The sequence below is a fragment of the Falco punctatus genome, assembly GCF_963210335.1.
Source record: "Falco punctatus genome assembly, chromosome: 5".
Lineage (NCBI taxonomy): Eukaryota > Metazoa > Chordata > Aves > Falconiformes > Falconidae > Falco > Falco punctatus.
In genome coordinates, this window is record NC_137584.1 from 77372205 (window position 1) to 77384524 (window position 12320).

General features: G+C 43.7%; 1 protein-coding gene across 7 annotated transcripts in view; it reads left to right on the forward strand.

Annotated features, from left to right (window-relative positions):
- RUNX2 (RUNX family transcription factor 2) overlaps positions 1-12320 on the forward strand; it is a 250418-nt gene that overhangs the window by 147279 nt on the left and 90819 nt on the right. The window lies entirely within an intron of this gene.

Consider the following 12320-nt stretch of genomic DNA (forward strand, 5'->3'; position numbering starts at 1 on the left):
TTCCTCTCTCAAATATCTCCCTCTAAAGGGATTTTTTGTTTTTGTTTTCATTTTGATTCCTGCTAAAAGCCAACCCATGTTGTTTTTTTTAATGGGTGAAAAGGAGCGTGGGGGAGGATCTAAGTATCGCTGGAGCCTAATTAGGAGACATCGTATTAGATTCCAAAATGAGATAGGAAGCTGGGTTTAAGGGTAGTCCAAACCCAACCAGTTCCTAGTTTGGCCTGGCCCACGTAGGTGGGCCAGACTGGTTTGGAGCTGTTTTGAGGACAGGCTGCTTGCCCGTGGAGGAAACCATTCCAGCCGCAGTGGAGCTGGAGCACGGTGCCTGGTCCTCAGCCGGGCCAGCTTCTGCTCTCACTGGTCTGCTCTGCAGATGCGCTGGAGGGGCGCTTAGTTGAAAGCAATTCTAGCTGTTGCTTCCTCAAGCAGATGAAGACAAATGAAGGCGATAATTTAGGCTGACTTTGTACTCCTCTTCGTTATTTCAGATATTGGGATTGCATATGAAAGTTTTCTTTTAAGCCACGTTCGCTTTATTCTGTCTGACTTCGACATTTTCTGTGTCTTCACCTGTTGAAGAGCTTATAAAAAATGTCTAGTGGTTTTCCCTTTAAGCTTTGTAACTTTACAACATCTTCCAATGAAGGATTTCATAGTATTTTCCAAACCATGCTACTGACCTTTGTCACTTGGCTAATACGAAGTATTAAAATATCCTTCTTATAGCAAGCAAAATTTAGCCAGGAAAATTAAATTATATGCCCAAAGTCACAAAACAAATCAGTAGCAAAAGCCAGAAAGCAATGCCTCACATTTCTCTTTTTAACAGCTTTAATGGATAAGTGGGCTTTCTAAACTTCTCAATAACATATGCTTTTTTTGCCGATATGCAGTTATCCTGTGCTATATCTCCATGACACATTTCTTTTTTACCAGTCCAGTTAGAAGTTATCCAAGCTCACTTTTGAAATAAAGCAAATTCAGAGACTAGTCAGGATATCCTGGCTTAACTACGGGCTTAGTTAGCCTTTGGTAGGAGTGTGCATTTCTACAGCCTACGGCAAGCGCAAGGCGGTGAGCCTTAACTTAATCCTCTGTTACAGAATTGTAGTATCTGACATTTACCATGGGCTGTGGCCATTCAAGTGACTGTTACTGTGGTTTATCTGGGACGTGGTAACTTGGGGTTTAAGTTTAGACCATCAATAGTGATTTGAGCTGCTAGTGGTATAGCCTAAGCTGCCATACGGCAAACAGCCTAAAGCATGTTTATGATGTGAGCTATTACAGACCAAAGTCTGTTTCTCTTTCTCATCACAGTTTCCTGGGAGGATAAAAACCATATTCAGACTTTACACTATGGAGAAGAAGCATTTATTTAGAGGTGTTCAAAGTTGGCCTGGTTTAAGCTTCAGCTCAGCAGATGAATGGAGATGCTGTATGGACAAGCATATCATGGGTTGAAATTGACCTTACAGTAGTTTGCCTTAAATTAGTAAGAAACTCAGGGTAGGTCTGAAGTGAATGAAAAAAAAAAAATAAATGGAAGGCTTTACACTGCTTTTATTAAATGAGATAGACAATCATACATTGTTGAAGTGACATGATGCCAAATATAAAAAGGGTTGCAGTGCCTCTAGCCCTGCTTATACAACTATGTTTAGCTATCTGTGTCCTGCTGAATTTGATGGCATTTTGGTATCTATATGGGCACCGAGGGCCTAAACACACAGATTGAAGCCGCTGTAGTCTTTGCGCTGGTCAGTATTTTTGACTTTTAGATGTAAAAGCAGCAGCTCTAGCAAAAACAGCCCAATGGTTGCGTGCAGTTTTCTCTGTCTTGTGGTGACTTGGGACAGTCTACACTGCATGGTGGCCAGTCCTGCTCTGTGGCTTGTCGAGAGCAACAACTTTGCTCCTGCAACGCTGTGGGTTGTGACGTCCCCCAGCTGCTCTCACTCTGCTCCATGCGACGGGCACAGCGGGTCAGCTCGGTGTTCCCCCACTCAGCTTCCTGTAGGGCTTCTTCGCACCCTGAGTCCTCCTGAAATTCCTTTGACTGGTGGATCTTGGGTCATGCTGGCATGTTTGACAATTTTATCTTGGCCTGATGTTACCACTGCTTGTGTTACTTGGGGGAAATGTGTTCTCACTGTAAGGGAAAGAGCTCTGACCGTCACTGGGTGAGTTATTTTCCACTGTTTTCACTCCAACAGTGTTGTATTGCCTGCTGCTAAAATCCTTAACCTAAGATGGAAATGCCTCCCTGGTATCTCCCTTCTCGTTTCTTCAGTACTCAGAAGCAATCTGTGGGCTAAGTGCCCTCATCGCCTTTGGAGCGGCTGCTCTTGCGGCTCCTGCGCAGCTCCTGGTCCGAACACAAGCGGCTTCTTTCAGCTGCCTCCCCGTAGGTCGAGGTGTGTCTGTTTAGCCTGCGAGGACACAGGACTTCGGACCAGGGAGGAGAAAAAACCCCAACACCATAGCCCTGGACATGGACAGGGACTGAGGCTGACAGTGTCCATTGAAAGGAGAAATTGTTTTGGAGGGGAAAAGTGTGTTTTTGATTGTTTAGATGGGGTGGTGGTGTGTGTTTTGTGGATGTCTGGAGGCTTGGAAGGTGCTTTTTCTTCCTCTGTGTACAATATTGTTCAGGGGAAAAAAATACTGGACTATCTACGTCTGTGAATTTAAGTTTTTTTGGCCAGAAGCATAAGAATTTGTAGGGTTTGATTTTTCTCTGGAAAAAAAAAAAAAAAAAAGGCATTTTGTGAACAAGGCCCGGGTAACCAAAATATGTTTGTTTTGTTTAAATTGCTCAGTAGAGAAATCGTCTCTTGTCTATTGTTAAGAGAGAGGTTTAAATCAAAGGCAAATTCTACATATTCTAAAATATACAGACAACTCTTTGAAAGCAAAGCCAAGCAAAACTTTAAAAGAGACCTTCTCCTTGATGCAGAAGTTTTCAGTTAGTTTGCTGTGCTGGGGCTCAAGTGGAGAGAGGCAGCCTGAGAAACAAATTGCAAATCCCCGTTTTGCAGGCAGAAGTCAGGGAGAGCATCATATTAATAGCACACGAGACCATTCCACAGAGCTTCTTGTCCAGGGCTTTTCCAGCAGCAGCGAGAAAAAAAAACTTCGCCATTCGTGGGGATTTTTGTGTTGGGATTTGGCTGTGGAAAGTTTAAGTGAGCTGCAGAGAGAGGGAGTGGAGGGCCTGATCCTCTCGTGTTGGGTGGTCCCTCCTACCGCAAATAACCCTATTGAAAACAGAGGGACTATTTGTGGAGTCATTTGTTTGTCAGGAAAAGTAGGGTTTGTAGTATACGGGCCCAATTAGCAGCCAAATTCCTGGTTATTTTCTCGTGATAAAAACGTGGCTAGCTGTCACAGAGATGCACGTAGCATCTCATCGGTTCCCGCTTGAACTCCTGCCACTTGCTCCATCTTCTTCCCACTTCCTCAGTCATGCAAAAATTATCCCGGCACCACGCTAGCTTGGATGAGGTGGCCGCTTCCCTCTTGCCCAGGACTGATGTGGGCCCCGGCCCTTTGCTGTGCCATTTGGGATCAGCTGAACTTGGGCTAGGTGTTCCCTGTCTCCTGCTCACTGTGCCCATCGCTGAGGGCACCTGGGAGTTACCTGTGACCTTTGGCTCCTGGCCACCGGAGCACACGAGGCAGATGATACCCACCCCCCTGCCTGACACCACTGCCCCACACCCAACACATCATCCCCACCATAAATCCTGCTTTTAATACAACCTGGGTACAGTCAACCACATCCAGAGGATGTCCCCTCCTAAATTCAGCCTTTCTCGGGAGATTTGTTTAACCAACAAGTTTATCACCAAGCTGCGCTTTTTGGAAATGCTGTTAATTGCCTGCAGACATTATCGGAGGGTGGGCGCCCTGCCCGACCCACGCGTGCCGGTGCAGACAAGGCAACAGCTCCGGCAGCCCCACGCACGCTCGACGTGCTGGCAGGGCTCTCCGGGAGCCGCGGCAGCACTGATAGCAGTGCCGTTATTTGGGGGAGGGAGGAGTGCTCTCATTAGTTGCATTTTTTTGCTCCCTATTTTGGTAGCCATAAGTCATTTGTGGTTTTTAATTTCTTTCTTTTTTTTTCCCCTTGAAACTGAAATAAAGGCTGAAAGAGTAGGTTTGTCCTTCCTTCTCTTATTTTCTCTTCCCCCCCCCCCCCCCCCTTTCTTTTTCTTTTTTTTTTTTTTTTTTTTTTTTGGCTAATCTGAGGCACACTGCCACATCTGAAGCCACTTGGCTTATTATGGATTTCATGGAAACTGATTCCCTGAAAGTGTTTCCATATGTGTGTTCCCAATATATCCCATCCTTTTCTAAATGGGAGTACAAACTCGCACACGAGCTGGAAATGGCTTCAGGATGTGACAGAGAAGTCATATGACTGGAGTGGCACTGTGTGTGGCCCTCTCTGAAAGACACGGTGTCCTGTGTGCTGGCTCCCATCCTACAGTAGATCCAGTTTCAAAGAATATCTTCCTTCCCGGCTTCTTAAAAACTCTTAATCAAGAACCAGCAAGGAATCCTCTGTCCTCAGGAGGGACGCGTATTAGTTGAATGAGATTGGAAAGGAAAACTTGGATGGGGAGGAAAAAAGAGGGGTTTAAAGGGTGAAATCACAGAGCAATGCCAAGGGCTTCCCCCCCTCTCCCCACCCCTGCAAAACATAGTTTCTTTGTGTCTGCTTGAGGATCAGATGGTATTTCTGAGTTGCTAGCATGCAGTGGAAAAGTACAATTCATGACAACATTGGAAACAAATATTTATACTGGATAGTTTAGGCACATTTTTCTGCCAAAAAAAAAAAAAAAAAAAGTAATAAAGTAGACTGCTAGCCCCAACGTATATTATCTTCCCATTCACTAGATTTATACCGGATTCTTGTACTGACGCTCACCATCGCCATGCATGCATCGCAGTGCTCAGCCCTGTGGTTTCACCCCCTTGCTGTATGCAGCGCGTTGAGGTTGCTATCCAAGAAAAGCCTCAAATGTTCCTTCTGATGCATTTCGGCTGGGGCTGGTGAAAAACAGCAGTGGCTAAAATTCAGGCAGGAAAAACTGGGGAAAACTGAACCAAGAGTGAGACGCGCCTGCACGTGCGTTTGTGCCGTGCAGTGTTGTATTGCTGCTAGACTTATTTCCAGGAAATGTTATTTACTTTTTGCTTCCAATGCAGTGCGTAGATGGCCTGAGACTTTAAAAAAGCAGGGGGCTTTTGATATAGTACCAATTCCCTTCCACCTGAATCACCCTTGACAGCTACAGACTGAAGTCGCTGAGATGGGATAGCAAAGACTAAGAACTTCAGAGGCTCCCCATCACACCAGGTCAACGGGCATCCACGGGTGGAAGGTCACAACTTTTAGCCAAGAACACATTTCTGTAATGTGACCATTTGTCCCCCTCCTGTGGTTCTCATTAGAAAGGTTTATGAGTCCTGTATAAGTGCAGCTTCACAAGAAGCAACATCTATAAATGAGACAGTGATGACTGATGCTTTCATAGCTCCATTTCTGCTCCCAACAGTCCACCTAGGAGGGGTGTGTTGTTGCTTTTTTCCACACATGGGAGGAATTTTTACCCGTTGATGTTCCTAAGATGAGCTACCTCTTCAGGTGCAGCCAGCAGCCACCTGTGTTTAGATGCATAGTGTCACCCAGTAAGACTTAGATGCCTACAGAAAATCACAGTTCATCCAGCAGAAAAGTCCTATTGAGGGAGCAGGGCAGGTAATGATGTAGCCCAGGCCGGAGAAGTGCAAAGAGACCCCGATTTTACCGTTAAGCAATCTAACAGCTCTGCTTGGGAAACACTCCATTATTTGCATGAGTGGTACTTTAATGGTCGCTGCTAACTATGTTTTTTATGGGGTGTTTCTCCCAGCAAAGGGCTTAGGTGCTGCACCATAAATTCAGTGAATACATCTATCTGCAGATTAATCCATAGTATTTAGGTGCCAAAGCCCTGTTACCTAAACGCCGGAAGGCACAAGCATGCAGTGTACCATGTGAACTGGGGTTCTGAAGGATGCCGAGAAGAGATGCACTAGAATTATGTTCTCACCTGTTGTGCGTGAAGCTCTGAAGGGGTTAAAATGTTCCTTCCTCCCTCTGACTTTTGTGAGACTGCTGTGCTTAATAATATTGCTGTTTAAATGGTCCCAACTAGGCCTTGAAGTTAACACCTTATTGAGGTGAAGGAAAGAGGGGGGAGGGGGAGTTCACACCTTTTCTGCTGCTATTGTTCACCAGACCTGCTTGGGGTAACCTGAGGAAAAAAAGGGAAAAGAAATAAAAAAAGATGTAAAATGGTTGGGATTTTTTTTCCTGATTTTTTTTTCTGAATTAAAGGGAGGTAAAGGGCATTTGAAAACATAGCATTTCTTATGATAAATGGTTGCAAGTATCCAAATGACGCACTCTCATCCCAAAATTGAACCAGGGAGGGAGAAGTCCTGTCTGTTGCTTTTGTGGCACTGCATGACCCTGGCCCTTGCAGCACGTAGACACATGCTCAGTGGTGGATGTGCGGGAGGAGTGTCCCTGAGCTCTGGCATGGAGCTGAGCACCAGTGTAGGTTTGCAGGATCGGGACCTAACAGCTACAGCAAGGGACAGGTACAGGAGGAAGGGGTTTGGGATCCCTGGAAACTGCAGTCCCAGGCTCCATCCTGCAGTGGCGTCCAGAGGGAAGGTGGTACAGCACCTTTGGAGAGTCAAGGCTGGCCTGGAAGGAGGCAGGAGAAGGATCATGCTGTGTGTGATTCAGTAAACACTTGCTAGCAGGAAAATGAAGAGCAAAAATAACACTCTACCCCTGATACAGAGGGATGCTTGGAGAAAACAGAGATGCAGCTAGCAAATAATCACTCCCCCCCCATCCAAACACATCCCAAAGAATCCTGAAGATTGCAAAACTAAGTGCTCAGAAATTGGGAAATCTCAGTATTTACATTGCCTGTGCAACTTTAAATCAGCCTCATTCTGCTTATGCATTTTATTACAGATTTTAATTACAGGATCACATGATATTTTTCCCACGGGATTCCTGTCTCATTCAGTGCACAAGATGGACAGTGCTAACTTAATGAGCAGCTCTTCAATATTTTGTTTTCTTCTTGTTCTTTGCATTTCCTCAGGCCTTGCTTATTGCAGAGCATTAAAATCTGCTCTGAAGAAGCAATTCTTAATTTCTTGATGGCCTTTGTTCTAATATTTCTGCTGTAGCATTCGTATACAGTTTGTTGCAGTGCAATATTCCCAAGAAAGAAAGAACGCGTGTTAAAAAGAATACTGAGACTGACTCTAAGGTCTGGCGTAATTGAGTGCACCTTCTTTGTGTCACCTACAGCAGGATTTTTTTTCTGTCTTTGGCCTTCTGTGGAGACCCTATGATCCTGTTGGCTTCAGCCGCAGCTGTGAATATTTAGCACACATGCGAATCAGAAGCCAACATCTTTGCTGGGCACAGAAAATGAGAGAAATGAAAATGTGATTTGGAGAGGTTTCAACTGAGTCATGTAGGAGCCATGTGGCAGAAAGACGTACAAAATCCAGTTTGCTCAGGAAACAATCGGGTCTCCCTTGCCTTGTTCACTACACCCCTTTTGATTTCTTGCAGCAGTGGATTTGGGGTATATATAGACAATGGGCTCCTCTATTCCTCAACTCTGATACAACTCCAGGGGAGGTCAGCTTCCATGATGCCTGCAGGGAGGTTTTGTGTAAAAGGAGTAGCATCTTCTCCCGTAGTTGAATGCTGTATCGTAGTGCCTGTGGAGAAATAACGTGAATGCTGGTATTGCCTAACTTTCTCACTCTTCACATGGTAACCTTAATAATCTCCTTTTGTTTCTCTCTAGTTGTGTTTATAGTTTCTCAGATTTCTAAAAAAAAAGCAAAACCCAAGTAACCCCGCCTTCCTAAATTTTTCTTTGCGATACCATACAAACATCCGCATGGGCTCCTTTGACTTCTGCCATTCCTGCGAATGGAGCCACAAATGAACCAATTCTTGATCAGTACTGACACGGGGATGGGTGGGGATGTCCCCGTGTTCCAGCAGTATTTGCAGAAAAAATGCTGGGACTTGGGACTCCTGGATTTCATTCCAGTCTCTGGACAAGTGTCTTTGTAGGGGCACAGACTCTTCTGCCCATTTTTAGTCAGAATGCTTCTGATTTGTTCATATTTGGCTGGATTTTCATGGCAACAGCTCTCACACAAAAGCCACTCCTATTCCAAAGTTCAAGTCCTTACTTCAAAGCATGGAACTGGTACAGCTTTTCAAAGGAAGGCTCCTCAGAGTTTAAGATTAGTAAAACAATATATTTTTCCCAGCAGAAGAGTTTCAGCTGAAATTTTAAAAACAAATAAATGCATAAATCACAATTTAGTCTGAGACAGACGCCCAGCATGGACAATTTCAGCCAGAATGCTTAAAGTTTGGCAAAGCTGTAAGAGACTGAAAATTGTCTCATCGTGGGAAGTGCGCGGCACACTTCATACGAGGCAATACTATCAGCTGTAAGTAATCCAAGCTGTACATATAATGCATAGATGTAGATGTTAGGGAAGGAAAAACCAGTTTTAATAGATCAATTAGTGCTATGTCCCAGCCTGAATCAAACTATTGAACAAAAACCTACAAAACCTAGTCTCTACTTCAGCGAATGTCTTAACACTCAAGTTCCCCAAAACACAAGTAAATCATTTAGCTACTGGTAAATATATTTAACTATATGTAGCCAAATTTCCTTGAGACAGACTGTTCAGTGACTCTTCAATACAGCACCCCTCTGTTTTCTTGCATCCAATGATTATGCATTGACTTGATGTGCTAGAAGCTTCTCTATTGGAAATACGTGAGAAGCCAAGAAGGCCTTTTTTTTCGGTGGTGCACTTACAGTGTAAAATAACAAAGCAAATGGCAATATTTGTAAGTTATAAAATTACCCTATAACCCTTTAAAGTAGACGTCAGCTTGCTATACCCACAAGGAGTTAATCTATCCATGGTACATTATGATCTTTAATAATTGGAAGCGATTGGCCAAAGTGCTGTAAACCTGGCAGAAATTTGTTGCCTTATTTTCTGCAAACCACAAGCACACCTTATTAATTGAGAAATGAACATTAACTGGCATTACCTAGCATCTGTAAACTGAAAAAGAGAAATGACCACGGTACGCATTCAGCTGGAAACAGTAGAGTTGCAAAGCTGCAACAGGTAAAATTGGTTTTTAAGCGCGAATGAAAAACCATTTTAGTCGGCTACTGGCAAATGCCCAAGTCTAGGGTTTTTAATGAGGCTTCTGCATCAAAATAAGTGAAACCACATGGAATTTTAATTGTTCTTATTCTAAATATGAAACACACTGGAGCAGTATTCTTGAATCTAGGATGTTAGCATATATATTGGCATATTAACATGACCACTTTTCTGTTCTAAACTGTAGCTCTCAGAAAACTTGAGTGCTAGGTTAGGGAGGAATCAGCTTGGAAGATTTAAAAACAGTTTAACCCGGACTCGTTCAGATGTAAAGAGGTTTTTAAAAATATCCTGCCCCCCTGCCCCCCCATATTGTCAAGCACAGTGAGCTGGTCAGAATGTATAGGAAAAGAAGATCACTTGCTGTGCTTGTTGCTGTGCTTCTCTTTCTGGTGGCACAAAATAAAAGTCTCTTCTTTTTGTAGAAGTGTGGTTTCACAATCTTGCAGCCACGATGTAGGGCAGAGGATTTGTGCTTCACCCATTTAATACAAGCTATCACGAGAGCAGGAATTCAGAGATGCAAATTGTTTTCTTGCTCTGACGGAGTTAAAATCAGCATAAATCTTTAATCCTGCTGGGGAGATGAATTAATAAATTATTTACTTGCACTGTCATGTTACTATATTGCTGATCGACATCACTATTTGTGCACAACTAGATATACAAAGATGGGTGCCATACCCAGAAGAGCTATTTATCTTCCCACTCTGGCAAAGAGCTAAACACATATACATGAATATGCATATGGTGTTTCCAAGTTAGAACCAAAATCAACCTCAAGACAAGGAGGTCACACAGAAAGAGGAGGAGGAGGAGGAGGAGGAGGAGGAGGTGGGTGAAAATGTGTCAGTGAGATTGCATAGCAGTGAGGCTGGCAAGGAGCTGAGTTTTAGAGGTGATTTTTTAAGAAGCTTCTAGACTCACTTAGAAAGGACACTTTAGAACAAACATCACAGAAAACTTCCTGATCTCCAAAAATAGCTTTACACAATGGAGATACAGAAGGCTGGGAACAAATTGCAGCCTAGTGCAGGGAGTTATAGAGACAGCAAAAGGCATTTGGACAAAACAGGGGTTGGAGGAGTGAGTGTGCAGGAGCCATGCAGACACAGCCATCCGTGAGATAAGAAAGGGTTATGGTTATTTGGCCTTTAGGTAAATAGGATTGTGCTTTACAAGCAACCGTAAAAACAAACAAGTGTGGATTTACTAGGGTATGTAAGGAGGTCTGTAGCCCCACATTAGAAATTCCTACGTGTGGTGTGCACATTCCCAGTCATTCAACACATGCATGATCTCTTGGCAGCACCCATACAGATAATATTTGGGTCTAGCCCTGAAAGGGGGATTGCCTTTTAATGTGTAAAACTGTATGGATAGTTTGTTATTAAGTTAAAACAAAAAAAGTATTGGTTGCAAAGAAATCAAAATGCTGATGTTCTTCTACACCCTTACACTCATACCAATTCTACCTTTGATTATAAATCTCCTGTTTAGCTTCTATCAAGGTAAACTAAGAGCAACTCTGTTCTTGTTGGGAGAGTTGCAACAACAATAAAAGAAAAAAAAAATAAAGGAGAATAAGCAGTAGCAGATTGAAACTCAGTATTTTGAGCAGCTGGGGAAATTATGTTCTAACCTTATATTTCCAGATACGTATCAGACCTGTTCACAATATAAAGGATAGTGTTCCAAAATTACAGCTTTGAATCTGGGTGGTATCGCCTCTGGCTATTGTTTGCAGTTGGGAACGAAAGAAGTTGCATCAAGTAGTAGAGTGTTTGCTGTAAAGGTACAAGTTATATTACATTCCATGGGGCTGTGGTTGGAGGGGTTGATGATGGAGACAGACCCATTCACCCGTAGGTCACTGATTCAGTTCCAGATAAAGATAATAGTAATCACATTGTCATCAGAGTTTAAAATGGGCTTTTATAGCCCATTTAAAGCTCTGCACTAAACATCTTTTGAGACGGGCAGATTATAATCCCCAGGTTTCAGGCTCCGTGATCAGGATGCTTGGCTGGCTGTGGCCCAGGTCCTCCAGCCTGAACCCAAGCTGTGCCTGAGCTTTGCCCCCCTGCTGCTTTTAGGGGTCATTGAAGGTGTGGGTTAAATGAGCTGGTAGAACAGGAGAGAACAGTGATCTAAATCACAGTATGTCCTACATAAGGTGGCAGGGTCTGTTGAGTTTGTGGTTTATGGTAGCAACCCATGGTGGGTGCTGCAGGGGGCCAAGGGCAGAAGGGCTGAAGGGACCTGCCTTCTTCACACCAGAAGCATCAGGTCAGATCCAAAGCCTCTCTGCCAGGGCAGGCATGGCTTCATCTTATATTGAGGATACACAGAGCGTTTCAGTGTTTAGCACATCAGTTTGACATCTAGAAGATGCTGTATTTTCCTTTCAGTTAAATCAGATTTGGCAGATTGGCAGAGATGAGTGAACCCTTGGATCTAGAGGACTGTAAAGCTGTAGAAATGTCAGCTGGGAAGCACAGGGAAAGTCCATTTGATTTCATTATTTTCCCCCTTTATTTCTACGCCACTTTTTTCAGCTCTCTATAAGTATGTGTATATGTATCTACTGCAGAGTGGCCAAAGCATTTGCCTCCTCCTGCACTGCACTTCTGCATTAGTCTTTTTCTCTTTTCCCCCTCCCTTTTCCCACACCCTTTTTGTTTTCCACATTTCTGGCTCTCAGCGCGAGCTTTCACCATCTTTTTCTTCTGCTCCTGTCCATCCCACAGTCTCCTAAGCAGATCACCAAGCTACTAATGTTTGCTTTCCAGTTCTGCTCCGAAACTTTGGGTGTTTGATGTGGGATTTGAAATTAGGCAAAATGAGTTTACCCATCCCTGTTTCGCGTTAGCCTCCAATCCACAGTGTTACCATCCAGACGTTCACAGTTGCCATAAACTGTGTGGTCTTTTTTTCAACCAGACTGCACAGACTACATATGAAAACAACTTTTTTTTCAATGGCAAAAAGAGCGTTGGGCTTGT